This window comes from Canis lupus, chromosome 31, assembly GCF_048164855.1.
Source record: "Canis lupus baileyi chromosome 31, mCanLup2.hap1, whole genome shotgun sequence".
In the NCBI taxonomy this organism is placed as follows: domain Eukaryota; kingdom Metazoa; phylum Chordata; class Mammalia; order Carnivora; family Canidae; genus Canis; species Canis lupus.
The window spans coordinates 3,400,935-3,422,047 of NC_132868.1; the positions used below are offsets into that span (position 1 = coordinate 3,400,935).

Below are 21,113 nucleotides of genomic sequence, written 5' to 3' on the forward strand. Positions count from 1 at the left end.
CCATCCTCTTCAGTATTCCTACAGCTGTTAAGTTAGAATTCTTCCATTTTCTTTCTCAATAATTCTTGATAAATATTCCTTCAGATTTTTTTTCTCTACTTTTGGGACTCCAATTTTATGATAAGTGAGTGCTCCTGTCCAGCAGTAAGTGCTGTCTCTCCTATTTCTGCCCTCCTCTCTGCCATGTCTTTTAACTTTACCTGCATACACTTCCTCTCATTATCACTTCTTTATGACTTCTGAAAGAGTTCCCCAAAGGCATCTTCCAGCTTAATTAAATCTCCTCAACTACCCATTCTGATACTTAGTTCGTCTACCAAGTTTTTATTTCACTCATGATATTGTTCTTACCTAGAACTCTAGAACTTCCCTTTGATTCAGCATTTTATCAAATGATTCCCACTTTTTATTTACAACACTATTTCATGACTTTCTAAGGGTGTTTGTGTGCTTTGCAAAAGATTTATTTTTATCTCTGCTACATTTTTTTTTCTATTTTGTCTATTATTAGTTATTTTGGTGAGTTTATTTCTCTTTGAGGCCGTTATGGTAGCCAGAACACTAGCATGGTTTTCCCGTGAGCTCAGATTCCCTCGGGGTTATCAGGTAAACTGGCAGTTCAAATACACAAGAAGGAAGGATCTAATCTCAGCACTGCCTTGGGTCATTGTTGCTGAGGATGGATAGGTAGAAATCCTATGGGTCAGTCACCTCCCACTCAGCCACACCATGGTGGTGAATTTTGTGTGTCAATCTGCAAGACCATGATATCCACTTTCAGGTCAAACACCAGTGGGGATTTTGTTGTGAAGGCATTTCTTTAGATGTGAGTCATGCATAAGACCATCCATGATGTGGGTGGACCTCTCTAGTCGGTTGTGAAAACCATCAGGGAAAAAACATGAGGTATCGGGAAGAAGAAGGAGTTCTGCTTTCAGGTTGCCTTTGGGCCGGAAGTGTAACATCAGCTCTTTCCTGATCCTCCACGTTCCCTGCCTCAAGATTGCAGACTCTCTCTTACAACAACTCTGGTCCCATCTCTTTATGCACACCTGTCCCAGGATTGCTGAACCAAACCACATTTCTTTTTAATAATACAAGTGTGAGAAGGCAAGGTTGGTCCAGAGCTACAAGGAGGAGACATGAGCACACATCAAGTGCTCCTCTCAACGGCTACTTTCTTGCCCCTCCTCACCTTCTGCTACTGGCCTCGCTGCAGGGCTGAGCACTGGCCTCTGCATCAGGGTGGTTTCTCAGTGTTCCGTAATTATAAGCATCCCTAGCTTTGAGCCCTGGGAAGGATGTCAGGAAATACTATGTGATATTCAGTTATTTATCTTGTCAGACAGAGAGGAGCAGAAAATGTTATCTGGTTTTGTGACAATAAAAAAATAAATAAAAAAAATCTATCTATAAGCTTAAATATTTTTTCCTCATTTTTACGCTCCCTGCAAATATTGAAGTTGTTCATCTCACTTTTATTAAAAATCATTTTAAACACTTAAAAATAACTTTATCACGTGACTCCATAATATAACTGAAAGTAGAAAAACATTAATACATTAATAATATATAAAGTCTGAAATGGACGTACAACTTTTGCAATGACAAAAAAAAAAAAAAAATGCCCCTCCATGCAAGCAATCTATAAAGAGGAAGGAGAAGAAACAAAAGGAAGAGGAAGAAGAGGAGGAAGACAATGGTGTCTCCTGATGAAGATGCCTAAAGCATAAAAAGTGAAAAAGACATATTTTATTTTTCTAATTTTTAGTTTGATCCGCTACCCAATATAATGCTTTAAATGTTCTCTGCATCCCCGTATAACCTGTTGATGCTCAATGCTCCATACTTGTTGCAATTCATCCTTCTTGTGCATAGCATCATACACACATGCAACCCTTTAAAATAGCTTTGTAATGATATAAAATTGTAAATTCTGTTTGATGTCACAAAATTAAAAGTGTTCACATAAAATTTTAGTTATAAAATGAAATTCAATTCGAGGTATTCTAACGCAATAGAGGGAAGAGTAAAGTAAATGCCAGTAGGGTCATTGGAGAACTACCTCAAGGTCAGGTACCTTGCTTTTCTCAACTCATATCATAGAAAATAAATTACAAATTGATTAAACTTTTAAAAGCAAATATCAGATCTAAAGAAAATATAGTTGATTTAAGTTTTTTGTTTACAAAGGCACATGTTTTATCAAAATGTTCATTTCCTTATTTTATCAGAATATTTATTGCCATAGCTTCATATGTGTTTTTATTTAGATGATCTTTTAAATAGATTTTCAAATAAATTCTGCTAGCTTTGTAATTTTCATTATTGATTTTATAAATTGATTTAGAGATAACTCTCAATATCAGATTAAACAAATATCAGATTAAACCAAATAATATCAGATTAAACCAGATTAGGACAAAATATTTATGTACCTCAATCTGATCTAGTCTTTTTTATGTGGCCAAATATATTTTGTGACATTTTCAATACATAAGTAATACACAATTTTTACATATTATTCTATAGCTTTACTTTTGAAATGCTATTTTAGTAACTATTTTTGATTGTTTATGAATGATATAATAAAAGAAGGTAATTTTAGTCTAATAAAGTCTACTACAGAGAGCTCTCTGAAGCCTTTATCATTTTTTTCCTATTATTGTTCTAACTTTATCAGTTAGTTATCTTGGGTTTCCTTTAGATAAATCATTAATGACAAATAATTACAATTTGATAGTATTTCTTGCTAATTTACATATCATTAGTCATGTCTTCCCTTTTACATGGATTGGTTAATTCTTCCATTAAACCGATCAATAATTATGTAATAACAGGAATTCAATCATTTCTGATAATTGTAATGTGAACATTTCTTCTATTTTATGACAAAATAACTTAGACTTTCATATATTAATAACAGTATCATCTGTTTTCTGGTTTACTAATCAGAGATTTCTAAGTATACAAATCAAACCATAAAGTTTAGGGAGGGATATTAAGAAATATATACTTAGGGAAGCCTGGGTGGCTCAGTGGTTGAGCATCTGCCTTTGGCTCAGGTTGTGATCCCGGGGTCCTGGGATCAAGTCCCACATCAGGGTCCCGAAAGGGAGCCTGCTTCTCCTTCTGCCTCTTTCTCTGCATCTCTCATAAATAAATAAGGTCTCAAAAAAAAAAAAAAAAAAAGAAATACATACCTAGGTGGTAATACAAATAAATGAAAATGATACAGTGAATGATTATCTTAAAATTTGGGGAAGAGAACCAAAAGAAGTAAGGTTCAAGAAAGTTTCTGCCAATTTTTTATTCTTTCTTTGGGTGGTGGGCCCATCAGTTTTCACTTTATAATAATCCAATCACCTGCATTTTTAAAGATTTTTATAAGCATTTTAGTGTTTGGCTTACATGTCACACACACAAAAGTAATGGTCATGCATATGAAAAATAAACTTTGGGGAAGATGCTCAATATACTGTATAAAATTTCAAGCAACCTAAAAAGTCTAAAAATAGTTTGAGCTGGCGGATTACAGAAAAGTTCTGTCTCACCCACACTTATCGTAATTTTTTTTTGGAAATGGTTGGGAATGTGGAGAGTTCTTCAAACTAAATATATCAAGAGTGTAATATAGCTTCTAAAAGGATAACTGGCATAAAAAGTATTAGGACGACAATACTACATAGTGATTAGTAAAGTGCCCATTTTAATCAGAAGGAAGACTTTTCTATTCCTTTCCAGATCATGTTCTATTAATTTATAATGCAAAAGAGTATTTCCTCTATCAATAATAAGATCAGGTATTGTCAGTCTATTCTATAAATTGTAGAAAGTTTATTCTCTAAGCTGCTTTTCTTTTAACTAATAGTGCAATATGGTTCTTAAATATTTCGTCCAAATTATAATGTGCAAAATGTTGTCCATGGGCCCAGTAAGCGGCATGTTTACAAATGGAATGTGGGCAGAAGTATACATCTTATTTCCAGAAAATCACCTAGAAGCAATTTTTGATTAAATATAAAACATTAAATATGCAGCAGTTATCCGTTTTTGCTACAAAGATGCTTATAACGCGAGATAGAGGTCTCTGTGCTTTCTAGAGCTCCTAATCCAGGACGTTAAAGGTCAGTGCTCAATGACCCACAGTACCGACGTGCAAAACAAAGTTGCCGGAGGGCGGATGGCGGAGGGCGGAGGGCGGAGGGCGGATGGCGGAGGGCGGATGGCGGATGGCGGATGCCGTAGCACATTCTCGTATGTGCAGGATTCAAGGTTCAGGCGTTTGATACTCAGTTAAGGACTTTGACCTACTCAAGGTAAATTACTATTTTTGTTGAATTAATAATCCCCAAATAGCAAGGTTTGAGACTCTTAAAATATCGTCATGGTTTGTCGCAGTGAAACCAGAAGTGTCACGCCGGCCTGCGCAGCCACCGCAGGCGCCGGGGGTCGCCAGGGCTTGGTCCCCGCGGGTCGTCCCTGCCCTGCGCGGGGGCCGGTGGGGGCCGGCGGGGGCCGGTGGCTCCCGGGCAGGCCCCGAGGTGGGCCCCGCCGCAGCCGGCCGAGTCTCGGCGCTGCCGCGGGGCGCGGGTGCACGAGGCCTCCCCGTCCTGCACGTGGCCCCCCGCGCTCAGCACCCGCGGCCGCGAGGCTCGCCCCGGCCTGCGCAGGGCGCCTCCCCCGCTCCCCGCTCCCCCGCTCCCGGGCTGCCCCTCCCCGGCTCCCGCCTCCCTGCCCCGGCGGCCCCCGAGGGCCGGGACCCCCGCGGGCGCTCCCGCACTGGCTCCGCGACGCCCAGCTCGGGCCCCAAATTGGCGGCAACGTCCTCCCCGTGGTCCGCGGGGCGACGGTGCGGCCCGGAGGGCGGCGGCGGGGGTGCCCGGTGCCCGGCGCCCAGTCCCGACCGGCCGCGCCGAGCCCGTTGTCCGCAGGCGGCTGCTCCCTCCAGACCTCAGGGCGCTGCCGCTGGTCTCCATCGGTCTTTTAAAGGTTCTTTTAAAGGTGATTTCTCCTGGGTGGGAAGTACCTGTTCTCCTGCGGCAAATGCAGCTCTACTCTTGCATCGAAACGTTCCAGGTACGGTCCGTACTTGCCGGATGACGCAGGGCGCATGCGCGCGCCTGTGTGCTTCACTCGAGCCCGCACGGACTCGCCGCGGCCGTTCGCAGCCCTCCGCGCCCCTCGACGGCGGTAGCCGGGTGCGCCCCGCAGGGTGCTGACTCAGGAGTGGAGACACGCAATTCCAAACGGTTTCATCTTGTAGAGACCTCGGTTGTGCTGACTTGAGCATGTAATTAGAATCTAGTTGGACTGATACAAATCCTTCTAGGGATCTGGACAAAGTAAATTACGTGAAAGTAAAATGCAGAATAGCTATTCACACTATCTTCTGCTCATTAGTTTCATTTAGTTCGTAAGCATCTCCAGAAGGAAAGACGGACGGCTCTTTTGCCACTATAGATACAGCTATACTCTCCCAAATTCTAAATTTAATTGTAACTTTTGTTTTCCTATGGCCCTCTTTTAATTAACAGAAAAAAAAACCATTTTTTTTGGCCTTTCTCATAAATGTCACTATGCTTTAAATTTCTATCCTACCAAATGATTAAAGATATAAAGAAATCAATTATTTGAAATGGCAAGTTTTGCTTACAACTCCATTTGTGTAATCTGTTGACCTTTTGCTGAATGCTATATTTTAGGCAAATAAGTTCTATTTTAAAATAAATGTAGAGGGACGCCTGTGTGGCCCAGCGGTTTAGCACCTGCCTTTAACCCAGGGCTGATCCTGGAGTCCTGGAATCGGGTCCCACATCGGGCTCCCGGCAGGGAACCTGCTTCTCCCTCTGCCTATGTCTCTGCCTGTCTCTGTGTCTCTCATGAACAAACAAATAAATACAATCTTTTAAAAATAAATTAAATTTAGGGATCCCTGGGTGGCGCAGCGGTTTGGCCCCTGCCTTTGGCCCAGGGCGCGATCCTGGAGACCCGGGATCGAATCCCACGTCGGGCTCCCGGTGCATGGAGCCTGCTTCTCCCTCTCCCTGTGTCTCTGCCTCTCTCTCTCTCTCTCTCTCTCTCTCTCTCTCTGTGTGACTATCATAAAAAAATTAAAAAAATAAATAAATAAATTAAATTTAGATTCACAGGGAAGTTGTAAATGGAGTACAGAGAGTTCCCATAGGCACCACACCTGGATTCCCCTATTGTTAACTTACATCGGTATGATGCATTTGTCAAGACTAAGTAAGCAACTGGTATACTCTTATTTGCTAACTTCCATAGTCAATTCAGATTTCATTCTCTCTTCCCTCGTGCCCTTTTTGTGTTTCAGGATCCAATCCAGGATAACACTTTACATTTACGCATCATGTCTCCTTAGCCTCCTCTGCTCTGTAACTTTTTCTAAACTTTCCTTTTTCTTGCTGTTCTTGACAACTTTGAGGAACACTGATCTGACATTTTATAAAATGCCCCTCAATTTGTTTTTCTAATATTTATCTCACGGTTTGACTGTGATTAACATTTTCTGGGAGAAAGACCATAGAGAGGAAGTTCTATTCACCAAATGAATGCCGTTTTTTTTTTTTAATTTAGTCGAGTATTATGTAAATTGAAGTTTAATCTATACTTCTTTTGAACTTAACACACACACACACTTCAAGTTTATCTGAGGAGTGGGCTTTGATGAAATTCATTAAAATAACAGTTTTTAAAATTAAAAGTGTTAACAAAACAAGAATATTTTTCCATATGGCAAAATTTCACTCGGGATTTTAAGACACTTTTAAATTTAAGCATTTGATCTAGAAATAAATGCAAAATTGAAAGATAATTTACTCATTATTAAATTTGAGTTTACACATTGCTGTAGGGAAACTTGTATATTTAATTTTTTATATGGAATGATAGGGAGGAAACCTCTGTCAAAACTCACTAACACCCTTCCTCAACTGGGAAATGAGTTGCACGAGCCTCTATTGTGAGAGTAGAGGGCAGGGGAACATTACTCCAAAGATTCATTATGTCATGAGCAGTCCTACTTTGCATGACTTTATGGTGACCAGTGTTGAACTTCATTTACCAAAGAAACTTATGAATCAAGGTCTAAGAAGTAATATTCACTGGTTGCAAGCAGTTCACACTAGGCATTATGCAGAGTAAGAGATGCAGGTATTTATTTCTACTAAATATTTTATTTTATTTTTGCATTTAGATTTTCAAGAGTAGACTTAAGGATGATCTTGCCAAACCTAGATGCAAATTTAGTTCAGAAATTATCTAATGATTGGAGTGTAGATGAAGTAGAGTTCTGAAGTACAGATAACATTTTGGGATTTTTTCAGAGTGTATATGGAACTCCAAGGCATGAAAATGGGTCACATCATCACAAGTGTGTATAGGGTATAGAAACATTAGATAAAATGTCTGAAGAAGAAGCAAGAGAAAATTCAATATAAGCCTTACTTAGCTGGCATATTTCTAACGTACATTATACAATGTTCAAATTTCATAAGTACTTTTATATATAAAAACTATATATTAACTTTGCATGCTTAATGACTAAGAAGTTTAAAAATCACAAACAGAAACAATTCTATCCTTTAAACTTTATTCATATCTTACATTAGTAAATGTCCTTATACTTTTCCTTATAGAATACTCATTTTTTATCATTTATCTCAAAAATCAATTAAAATTGAAGTCAACAGCACCATTCTGCAGAATATGATTGATTATTGAATATAAGCAACATAAAAATATTTTTGACCCTTCTTTGATAGATTGAAAGTACTCATTTGGTATAATGATTTGGAAGCTCTTGCTTGAGAGATAGTAGATTTTAAATCTTTTCACTTATAAGAGTGTTTAAAATATTAGACAAGAAGGTGAAAGTATCATTCAAAAACAAAATACTATTAATATGAAATGCTCTCAAATTAAAATAAATGCTTTTTTATATTAGTAAAATGCTTTCTCATCCTGAAAATGATCTGCATATTAAACCCTCACATATTTGGAAAACCCTTAATTGTAAAATTCAATATTCAAACATACAATGATAGTATTTATATAATGTATAATGTGTGACAGCTACTACCATACAAACTTTATAAATTCTAAATGATTTAATACCACAATAATTCTAACATGTAAATATTAGTATGAATGTTTTTTAGATGAGTAAACTAAGGCATATGCTATGGCCTGAATAATGTGTTCCCAAAATTCATATGTGGAGGCCCTCACTCCAAATGTAATTGCATTTAAATATGGGGCCTTTAATAAGTAATTAGTTGGTAAGGGTGATGCCCTCAAGAATAGGACTAGTGGTCTTATAGAACAGATGAAAGAAAGATGATCTGTCTGCCATATGAAAACCCAACAAGAAGGCATCCATCCAGCCAGGAGGAGGAGGGTCCTCACCAGGAACTGAATCAGCCAGCACCTTGACCATGGCCTTTCCATCCTCCAGAACTGTGATTAATATATTTTTGTCATTTAAGCCACTCAGTCTATGGTGTTTTGTTACAGCAGCCCAAGCTGACTAATTCAGCATGTGCTACTTAGTAATTAATTGTCCAAGGGTCGTACGTATAGTAAGTGAAACTTTGACATGAGCCTAAATTTTGACATGATTCCAAATTGTAGGACCTTAACACCTTGCTTTTCTAAAAATAAGTAGTTTTATCTACTGGTAACATAAAAATTGGGACTTCAGGACTGCATGAACTATAATGGTAGTTACTTAGATTTTGGTTCAATAAACTAATATATTAAGTTCTTAATTCCTTACATCTTAATATATATTATTTGTTATTCATTTAGCAGTTATATGAGGGTTTCTCAACCTCAATGTTGTTGAAATTTGGGGCCATGTAATTTTTGGTTGTAAGGGCTGTCCTGTGCATTATAGGATGGTGTAGCAGCGTCCCTAGCTTCTTCTACTCACTAGGTGCAAGGAACAGCTTCCCCTTCCAAATCTAATCAGCAAAAAAATGTCTCCAGATATTGATAAATGTGCTGGGGGGGGGGTGCAAAAATACCACTAGTACAGAACTACTTGTATATGTTAACCAAAATTGGGGAAAATTAATATCAACAACTGGGCCTGATATTGACAGATGTGGATTGGGTAGATGGCAACTCAATACCCTGTAATTAAATATATATATCTGAGTACACGTGCACCATATATATCATATATCATACATATTGTGTTACATATGTAATTACTATGCATACATTATAGTAGATCAAGTAAAAACAAATTTGATACTTAGAAGAGTTTAGTAGTATTGGGAAATTCAACAAGCTTATCTAAGTTAATACTTAAAAAAGATCATTACTAATTTATTTGAGGACAAAAGTCTCCACTGTGTGAATGAATGAGGAATTTAAGAGATTTTGTATTTATTCATACCCCTGGATACCCAGAAAAGACGGGCGTTGCAAAGCTCTTAGTTTGTCATTACACAACTACAGAATCGTTTAAGCTTTTAAAAACCAGCATCTAAAGTGCAAATGTTTAGGAGTTATAGGTCCCAATCCATAATATCATTCACTGAAGTTCAAGTTCCCTAAAGGACATCTTTGTACAAATAACTTCTCTGAGACAATTTAACAACAGCAAGAATGTTAGACATTTTTTCCAAAATTCTGCCCTGACTTTGGTGAGTGTTCTCATTTCACAAGTTTGTGAGAATTTATATTAGGATGCAGAATAGTACTGAATTTTCTGCAGGGGAAAGGGGAATATTTTTCTCTTTTATCTTTCTCAGATTCCTTTCACTAGTTTTTAGATAGGATGTGAAATATCAGGACCAAATATGGAAAATCCATTAGCTAGCACTGAAGACAGAGGAAATTTGAGAAGTTTAAACCTAATAATAATGGAAAAGAAATTGCAAGAGATGATATGATGAAACACATGAGCACCCTCGCTCATACCTATGAGGATCTGTCAATAAAAATTTGTATCACAATTCTCTATTTCTATTCACTCCAAAAGGTGAATGAAGTAGGTTCAAGTCAATAAAGTGGGAACTCCTTAAGCAAAATATGAGAACAGCCTGTCTTAACCCAAAACATGGGTTAAAACACCTCAAATCAGTCATTACTTCAAAGTTATACTTCCACAGTCCCATCTTTTTCTCTGACCCTGTTGTCCTAAAGAGAAAAATTGGACAGCTAAGAAAATGATTCTGTGTAGTCTTTTCTATTCTCCAAGTGACTCAAAACAATTGAATCATTAATTTTGTGGTTCTTATTATCTTAATCTTATAAGTAATTGATCTGTAATTATCATGTGTTTATAGTTGAATGTGAGTATAACTATTTCACAGTGTTTTATATAATCTGTCCTATTGTCATAGTCCAAGGGAATTTGAAGTGGAGATCTTGGTGGTTCAGAAAACAGTAGAGGGAGCAGGACAGGACCTCAAGACTGTGCACCAAGGCACCCCAAGGAATTCCCACTGTTTAGCATCACTTTATTAATTAAAAATACTGAAAGTATAGAACCAGAACTCTTGTGTCTGGGAAACACACTTAGGTAAATTCATTTTTGTCTTGTTATGTTACCATTTCAATTCACAGTGAAATTGAACATATTCAATAACCAATGAAGACAGATAAGGTAAGGACTTAATCAGGGGTTTTATAGGAGACCTCAGTCTACTCTTATTACTTCCAAGAGTAACAGAATAGATGCTTGCCTTCCTGGCATTTATACAATAATAAGAACACTTAGAATTAGGACAGAAATAGCTCAGGTTTTTTGGAAAACTTTTTTGAAGCATTTTATGACAGATGAATTCATGTAATTGGCCATGTTTTGCATTTGAACATGGATTGCTTTCATTCTGGCAATTTAGCTGAGATGATCACAACTTTTCTAAGAGTGTGTCATTTCCCAGGTACACAAAACCACAGAGCTAAGCTTGATGTCTTGCCAGGAGAAAACATAAAAATCAATATATCACAAGAATGTAAACTAGGTCATGACATTTAATTTGTTATTTACAAGTACTTGTATTATATTGGAAAATACGTAAATTATATAAAAATTCTACTTTCAAAAAATACATCATTCTTTTAATAAAAAACTGTGCCTTAAAAGTTATAGTCTTAAAATGTAATTTCCTTGTTAACTTATACTACCTATATGGCAATATTCCTTTGCCATCCAGAAATTAAGATAATTAAAGCAAGGAATTTCCCTCTAAAGCAGGTAATTTCTTAAGGAAGCTAACATACTTGAGCCCATATATAATCACTAGTTATCTACCTGTGAAAGAAAATTGGACTATTGAATAGCAAAATTCATTAGAAATCATTCTGAATTTGTAAAATAGAACATTAATATGCTATTATCATTTGGTTGATTTTCTTCTATGTATCAGTAATTGTGGTGTCATAAAATATGTATATATGACCTACATTTCATGAAACATGCCTTCCAATGCTTAGAAATTCAAGAGAAAAATGCGTGTATATTTTATTTTCTTTCATATATTATACACATTGCTTCCTTTTTCTATCAAATTTAAATTAGTGCACCATATTGATGAAGGGAAAATCACTCTAATCATAGTTTTGTGGTTGACTCAATTGTACATAATTGAAATACTCCCTATATTTACCCTGGTAATCAAAATGCTGACGGAAGACAGAAACCCAGTAATACACAAATACAAATGCCTAAAATATTAAGATTACTTTATTATTAATTATTTCAGTTATTACTATTATAAATCATCACGGTTAATTACATTTCCTCCAGCTAAATGGGAGCCTGTTTCATTGATTCAGTTTGTTGCTAGTTGGTACAAGCATTAAAACTCATTAGCAGCAATGAGTTGAAACTCATTAGCAACAACAAAAAACTAACAAGTTCATGGAAATCTCTTTTTCCTGGATTTCCAGTCTTAGGTAGCCATTTTTAGCTGTTTGTGGCTATTTCAGTAACCTCAGAGAAACAATGCAGAGTAACTGCTGGGTGCATGCTTTCATTGATAATTACACATTTCAGGGAGGAGTTTATAGCCTCAGATTCGCCCCTTGATGATGCCTGAACAGCAATATCTGAGGCATACCAGGCAATGACATAATTGCCTGGAAACAAGTCATTGTCTCACAAGTTCTAGGTTCTGATGAACAATTATGTGCTTATATGGCTGTATTTTTTTTCCTTTTGTGGGCTGTTATTCTAATTTAATCTTCATTGGAGAGCTGTCAATTTTTTTTTACATTTTTGGAGAGCGAAAACCTCCATGGGGAACATATTTCACTTTCCAGAGCAGAAGGATTAAGCAATAACAAAGAACTGGAGACAAGCAGAATAAGCAAGTTTCAGTAGTGGCACTGCTAGGAAATTATATAAATTCCAAGTTAGCAATTTCATTCAAAATATTAAAATGCATAATAATTTAAACATCAAATGAATTCAATAAATATTAACTTAAATAATACAGAGATAGCCTGTTTAAAATGATTTCTAATATTTCTAAATACTACCAAAATATTTTCCTATAGCTATATTGATAGCAAGTTGTATGCTATTCTAGTTGCATCCATTCATAAGACTATGTTCAACTGACGCTGATGTAGGATAATACATTGAATATTATGTAAACATTTGTAATAATAAAGGAGTTAATATTTTCTACTAAAAGAAAATAAAAGCACAGCAATTAATATACGTAATCAAGATAGGAAATCACAAATATCCTTCATTCAAACCTATGAAATTACAACTTTCTGACCTCAGTGATCATATGCTGTAGAACTTGGAGATTTTTGCTTGGTGGATGGCCTTCCTAGTCAAAATTGAACTGATAAAGTGCTAATCTCCACCAAATTTCATTTTATGAATTTCAATGATAGCAACTCAGGAAGTTGCTAGCAAATATCTCTTTATGTCATTCACACATACTGTTAAATGTGACAGAAAATTAGTGATCAACTGACATTTCTTGTTTGTTCCTTACTTCATTAGAAGAATGGCAAGCCCATATTATGTCCACTCCTTCTGGGTGTGTCTATAGTTGAAGCCCTTTCCCCCTCTGGGAAAAAAGTCATTTGTTTCAAAATTGCCAATAATTAGAACATCAAATTCCATCAGAAAAGAGCAGGAACAAAATCATTTTTGGCAAATGAGGGGTGGATACAGAGGGGTGGAGTAGCTCTGGTACAGCTTTGGAGAGTGGACTGAGAGAGTTGAGGAAGAAGGGGAATTTAATAGATGGCAAGTCCTAAGCATGGGAGCTCTTCCCAGAAAGCAGTACCAAAATGGTACTATGCAAGCCACTCCCATCATGTGAGAACACAGTGAGAAGTTGGCAGTCAGCAAACTGGAAGAGAGCTTTCACCAGAACCTGACCATGCTGTTTCCATGGTCTTGGGAATCTCAACATCCAGAACTGTGTAAAATAGATTTCTGTTGCTTTTAAGTTATCAGTCTGTGATATTTGTTATAAAAGCCCCAATGGACTCATAACAGAGTTCTTTCCCAGAGAAGACAGAGTAAGTGGATCTCGCAATTGGCCCATGCAAGCACCACTGTTTTTGCAGTAAAGAGTACACGGAGTCCTAGTCCACCTCTGACAGTTTCTACTTGAAGGATAATCTCCCAGTACGTGTACCCAGATCCAATACCTGTTAATCCTCCCATCCCATCAATATCTGCCAAGATCTTACACAACTTTTGCAATAGCTCAGACGTTTTTTGGCATGTCAAGATATCACTTGATACTTCCATACTATCCAGGGTGAATGTCATCCCTATGCTATTTGCTAAACCAAAGGAATGGCTGCTGGACATCTGGTGATGTGGTTACAGGGAAGCCTTATCACTGAACTGGAGCTAAGGACAGAACAACCTTGAAAGCTTGTGCTAGGGAGGAAGTTACATCACCAATATGCAAAAAGAGCTGACCCCCAGGATGAACTTCTCCCTCCATTAGCAATTAGGAACACACAGTGAAGACACATCTGTATGGAGAGTCTACCTTTGCACACTTTGCATGACATATTACTAACCACTCATCTCCAATTACAAGTCAGGTAGATCAACATGGACATAGTCCTCTTCCTCAAGAAGATAATTAAATTATTGCTAAGCTGCTAAATCAAAGCCCCTATTTTATGTTTTTTTTTTTTTAGTGACATAATATTAGCAAGGTACTCAGCTATTTTTCTATTCACTTCACAATCAAAATATTAACTGATTAGCAAAAGATTGAGTATTGTTCTGAATTTTAAATGTGTGCTAATCTTTTTTGTTCTATGATTTGGGCAAAAAACCATAACTGAGGATTTGAAAGATTAATTATAATCTTCCATTGATAATAAATAATTATGCAATTGTCTTCTGTAGAAATTATGTGCACTGTCTTTAATTAACTAAATACATATGATATATAGTCTCTATTGACATATAGTCTGTATTTTCAAAGAAATTCAAAATCTAAAATTTTTACAATATTTTTAACTTAACATAGAATAAGGTAACATGAAATACAAAAGGAATCTTTTTTCCCAACATTTAAAGGTCTATTTCTCTATTTCTATAAGTACAGGAGAAAGTTCAGACTGATCAGTTAAATAAATTTTTAAAAGCTGCATATAATTCTCAATTCAGTATGATTCATCATCTAAATTTTAATTCCTGTCATTCAGGCCAGATGCATGGTGGATAATTCAGCATAAATTAACATTCATGCGTATTTAACAAATTCCAAACAATTTCTAATGCATCTTTCCTCACTATAACATTTACCAGTTTGCTAAAAATACATATTTTCTTTCTGTATTGTAAGGACAGTTAAGCTGACTTTTATTCCTCATCTGGCTACTAAATAAACAAACTATAGTACTTAATAATGCAGAGCCATTTAAAAGAATAAATATAGCTGTATAAGCAGATATGAAACTATGTACAGAATATGGTCTTCAGTAATAACAGCAAGTTCAAAACAGAATCTATGTATCCATCTGTCTATAATCCTATTTTAGTTAAAACATAAAAATAAAAATATGTAATTATCTTGCAGGAGGGAGAGAGAGAGAGAGAGAGAGAGAGAGAGAAACAGGCAAAGAGAGAAAGAGTATCTGTTCCACAAACTTCTATAGCACATCTAAGTTGGCTCTGTTGTAGACCAAAAGCTGCCTGGTGGGACCCAGGCCGTCAGTTGGGTTCAGGTTTGTGTCTTATGTGTTCAGAGGTATTGTATTAGTTTCCTTTTGCTGCTTTAAAAAATTTTCACAAACTTGCTGGCTTTAAACAACGCAAATGTATTACCTTATGGTCCTAGGGGTTAGAAGCCCCAAACTGCAGGTTTGACAGGGCTGCATTCTTTCTGCATCCTCTGAGCAAGAACATTTTCTGGCTTATTCTGATTTACAAAGTTCACCCACATGCCTTGACTAATGACCTCCTCCCTGAATTTCTTGCATCTCTCCAACCTCTGCAACTACTACCCCATCTTCCTTTTCTCTCTCTGACTATTCTGCTTTCTCCTTATGAAAACCATTGTGATTAGATTGGGTCTACCCAGATAACACCAGATTAGCTTCCCATCTCAAGCTGCTTAGCTTAATTACATCTGCAAAGTCCCTGTGGTCATATAACATATCTACGTTTTGGGATTTAGGAAGTAGATGTCTGTGAGGGACCATTATTATGCCTACTTACCACAGAATTCTGACTGCCTGGGAATTTTATTCTCTGAAAGATTCACTGGAAGATAAGAGGCAAGCCAAACCAGGTGAATTCATTTAAAGCCTAGGTTCATACCCTATGCAATGACATTCCATCGACTGAAGGAAGGTACTTGGTCAAACTCAACATCAACGGTGGGGTCAGGTATCTTTGGACCAGAGTTAGAGAACACCGTAGGAAAACCATATGCTCTCTCAATTTATTTGGTAGTATGGAACAAAATCTTCTCATTATATAAATAGCAGAATATAAACTAGCATCATGCTCTAAAGCATTTTAATTCTAATCAAATTTTTGGTTTAAGGACATATTCACTTCCTTACAGGTTATATTTGTAGAAAAATATATTTCTCTTCTTCCTGACTTTCTGGAGATGTATAGTCCTTTATACAGAAGGAAGATGAACAAAATGCAAGATATAAGTAATTCTGTAAAATAGATAATATACTTCTAGAAAACTTTCTCTTCTGAGTCTACTCAAGATCAATTCAGTTATGTTTGAGCAGACAGGTCTATGAAAAGATGTGTTGGTACCTAGGAGAGGCTTCCATGTTGTTCCATTTCCTGAGGAACATTCTCTAAACAAGCCAAAAGCATGAACATTATTAATTTGATATATGGACTCCTGAACAGGCATCTCACATTGCACATTGAAAATTATTTTTATAGAAGTCTGTCTAATTAGGAAAGATTTCCCAGTATTGCTTTAGTATCATTTATGGAGTGTAGCAACTGTAGCTCAAAGTGACATGTTATTCTACAGAGGTTAAAAAGTGATTATATTTTAAGATGAAATCTAGCAATTTTATGAAAAGCCAGGCAGCAGATAGTCTCACATAACTTGAGACATTAATATTTATCCAATACACTATGGAATTTTCCATTACAAGTTTTGAATAGAACAATTGAAGATTTTTGTATATTCTAAAGAAATAGATCATTAGGACTTCCATCGAGTAAGCTAGTCAAACTCATTTTCAGAAAGATCATCTTGATGTAGTAACAGCTGTATATTGAAAAGTATTTCTACCTAGGCTTATCTTTAGGGCTTAGAGTAGAGATTTTCATAAAATAATTTTGCTTATGGGGTGATACATCCCGAGCTTAACTAGAGCCAAAATTGCTGCTACTTTCAGCTGTTATGTTACCACTGGGGCCTTACATGGGAATATAACTTTCTGATTTTCGGTTGCATCATTAAAATTTCATGTCCTAAATTGCACCTGGCATTTTATTTCTGAACAGGTACTAAAATGGGGAGTGAATTCCCCAATCTTCCGATCTAAAAAAAAAAAAAAAAAATCAATCAGTTTGGATCACTACTATTAAATAGATTAAGAAAAATTTTAAATAATGAAACTGACTTTGAAGAAAAATATACCATATTCTTGAATATAAAATGTATTTCACTAAGTGTAATAAACAAGTCTCAATGAATAAAAAATTATTGTAATCACACATGGTATAATCTCTGACTAGAAGACTTATATATTTACCCATTTATCATTTATTTATACATATACATAATACTTCCATAATTATAGCAAGAAAATACCCACCAGATTCTTCTATGTTTGCATACATTCTTCTATGTTTGCAATGTCCCTCTTAACATTTTGTTGGCAAAAACATAGATTGGGTGCATTATTGTTTGATCTGTCATTTGGATTGTCTTCTAAAGTATAAATTTAAAATTAGCTATTGCAAAATTTACTTAAGTTTGATTTAGTCAAAAAGAAACAAAGTGAATCTTTACTCTTTTTTCTCTCCCATGTGCTAATAATAACCTTTCTGAATGTTTGCTTAACTCTCTGAGATCAAGCAATATTAATTTTTATTTAAATTTTACTAAAGAAAATTTAAAAATATACATATGTTCTCCACTTATATTAAAAGAACAAGAACACAACAAAATTAATTTTATAAAATAAATATAATTGTGTTTGCTTTCTTCCAAATAATCATGTCAATATTATAATTTATCTTTCTAATTAAAGTACTTCACCTTTAAATATAGTAATTTTTATTCATTTTCTATAAAAAGATTCAGATATATTTATGACAGAGATTTTTCTTTTAACTTTTGAAATAGTAGGCTGATGTGTGTGTGTATAGGCAGTAAAACTCTAGGGATTAGAGGAGAAGAAGTTTTAAATTAATTATTAAGGTCAATTTGTCAATACTTAGCCAAAACTTTAAGTTTCATTGTATTTGAGAAGTATAAATATGATAAAAACATAAACTGGCTTTAGATGTTAAAGTAATCTTTCAAATATCAGTGAATGTGTAACATGTGTAAATGGTTATATCCAGTGTGAAGTGATTAAAAGTAAGCTTTCTGAAATATTATTCTCACTTTAGTGTATGTACATGCATGCATGCATCATGTGAGATGAGAATCACAGTTTTAAAGACTATGTTTCTCCTGAGTCCACTTAAAAAAAGATTGGTACATTAAAATATTCTGTATTAGGGAAAACATAGAAGGGTTTATGTTGTATTGTCATTTCATAATTAGATAATTAATCCTTGTCTACTAAAGTTTGAAAGCAAATTATAATTAGTGAACTTAAAAAAATTAACTGTTGTATTCTCCTTCTTACTTATACAAAGCTAATAATGACCTTTTCAGATTGTAAAATAGAGTCCTTTTGATATGGTATTTGCCTTTTATCTAAAAGTTCTGTATCTAAAAAATTAAAAGTTTTAGGGTACCTGGGTGACTTAGTCAGTTGGATGTCCGCCTTCAGCTAAGGTCATGATCTTGTCCAACACCATAGGGTTCTCTGCTCAGCAGGAAGTCTGCTTTTCCATCTCCCTCTATGCACTCTCTTACTTTCTCAACTAAATTTAAAAATAAAATTAAAAAATAAAAAAATTAATAGTGTTAATATGAAGCTTTTTTAATGCTCTAAATGCTTCTGTCAAGAAAAAAAGTTTGAATAAACAACATTACACCACAAGGAACTAGAAAAAGAAGAAACTTAGCTGAAATTTACTAGAGGAAGAAAATAACAAAGAAAAATCAGAAATAATATAGATACCAGAAAAAAATAATAATATAACATTGAAAGTAATAACCAGTTCCCCCCCCAAAAAAAAATAATAAACAAAACTGGTAATGCTTTAACTACATAACTAAAAAAAAAAAAAAAGGAAAGACTTAAAAACCAAAATGAGTAATGGAATAGAAAACAATACAACAGTTAACGGCAGAAATACATATTGTGATAATAGATTACCATAAAAAATCATATACTAACAAATCAGATAACTTAAAAGAAAACCCAGATAATCTTAAAAATGTACAAGTTACCAAGATTGAATCATGAATTTTGAATACAAGAAATAGGAAATCTTAGACCAATAAAAGGAATGAAAGTTGAATTAGGAATCAAAAATTTCCCTGCACAGAAAAGCCCAAGATCATGTGGTTTCAGTGGTATATTCTGCCAAATATTAAAATAAAATAATTAATGATAATCTTTATCAAAATATTATAAATAATAGAATAGAAGAAACACTCAAAATCATTCCCTGAGGCCAGTACTACCATGATACCAAAGTAAGATAAAAACAACACAAGAACAAAAAAGTCTAGTTTGTCTGATATAAAATATTGCTACCTCACTTTCTTTTGACATCCATTTGTGTGATAAGTGTTTCTTTGTCCCCTCACTTTCAGTCTGATGGTGTCTTTAGGTCTAAAATGAGTCTTGTGTAGGCAGCATACAGAGGGTTATTGTTTCTTTTTTTTAATTGATTCTGACACCCTATGTCTTTTGATTTAAGCATTTAGTCCATTTACTTTCAAAGTAATTCTTGGTAGATATGTATTAATTGCCATTTTATTACTTGTTTTATTATTGTTTCTGGAGATTTTCTCTCATCCTTTCTTCTCTTTATCACCTTTGGTCTCTCCTTTGCACTCAGAGTCCCCTTTAACATTTTTTAAATAAAGATTTTATTTATTTATTTGAGAGAAAGGGAGCATGAGTAGGGTGAGGGGCACTGAGCAGGGAGCCTGATGTGGGTCTGATCCTTGGACTCCAGGAGCATGACCTGAGTTGAAGGTAGACATTTAAGCCACTGAGCCACCCAGGGGTGTTTTAGTGGTCACAAACTCCTGTAGTTTTTGTTTATCTGGGAAACTCTTTAACTCTTTTTCTATTCTGAATGATAACCTTGCTGGATTTAATACTCTTGGCAGATTTCTCCTATTCAACACTTTGATATATCATGTCACTTCCTTCTGTCTTACCAACTTTCAATTGAGAAATCTCCAGCTAGCCTTATGGGTTTCCCCTTGTAAGTTAAGGACTTGTTTGTTTGTTTGTTTGTTTGTTTGCTACTTTTGACCTTTTTTCTTTATCACTATGTTTGTCTCTGCAGACAACTGGCCTAAGGAACAGAGCAGCCAAAAGACAGCAGCAGAGCCCATGCAGCACACACCACAGACACTCCTAGGAGCCCCAGGCTCTGAGCACTACATGACTTATTCATAAGGCCATTATTTTCAGGATCAGAAGACACACTGGCCTTTCTAAAACAGATGAAAAAGGAAAGATTTAGACAAAATGCTAAGGCATAGGAATTTATTTCATGTGATAGAACAAGATAAGGCCATGGTTGGAGATCTAAGCAAAGCAGACATAAATAACATTCCTGATGGAAAATTTAAAGAACAATCATGAAGATACTCACTGGGCTTGAGAAAAGAATAGAAGACATCAGGGAGTCCCTTACCACAGAGAAAAAAGAAGTAAAAAAAAAAAAAAAGAATCAATCAGAGATAAACAATGCAATAAATGAGACTGGAAATAGGCTAGATACAATGAATGGCAGGCTGGGAAAAACAAAGGAACAAATTAATGTCCTAGAAGACAAAATAATGAAAAATAATGAAGCTGAAAAAAAGAAAGAAGAATTATACAACATGAGAAAAGACTTAAGGAACTCTGTAACTCCATCAAATGTAATAGCATTCATATCATAGGAGTCCCAGAAGAAGAGGAGAGAGAAAAGGGGGCAGAAGGTTTATTTGAGGGCATGATAGCTGAAAACTTCCTGAGTCTGGGGAATGAGACATACATCCAGATCTATAAGGCACAAAAAATTCTCATCAAAATCAACAAAAGCAGGCTGACACCAAGACATATTGTAATTAAATTTGCAAAATATAGTGATAAACATGAAGATTTTTAAATATATATATTGATTTTATTAATAAAGGTACATATTGTCCATAATTATTGAATTTGGGCTTTTTTGTTGTTTGTTTCTTTTACTCTTATTTGAGGAAAAGTTGAAATTTAGAGCATTAAACTATTAAAGTCTATATCAAAACATAAGCCTCCATATCCTTACAGGATATATCTCAAATTAA

The 21,113-nt window shown here is 35.4% G+C and overlaps 1 long non-coding RNA gene across 1 annotated transcript; it reads left to right on the forward strand.

Moving 5' to 3' along the window:
* The first annotated feature begins 4,942 nt into the window (after positions 1 to 4,942).
* On the forward strand, positions 4,943 to 20,536 carry LOC140622369 (uncharacterized). Its single transcript, XR_012022135.1, has 2 exons — positions 4,943 to 5,079; positions 20,120 to 20,536. It is a non-coding gene; the product is annotated as an uncharacterized lncRNA (long non-coding RNA).
* Positions 20,537 to 21,113: the final 577 nt, after the last annotated feature.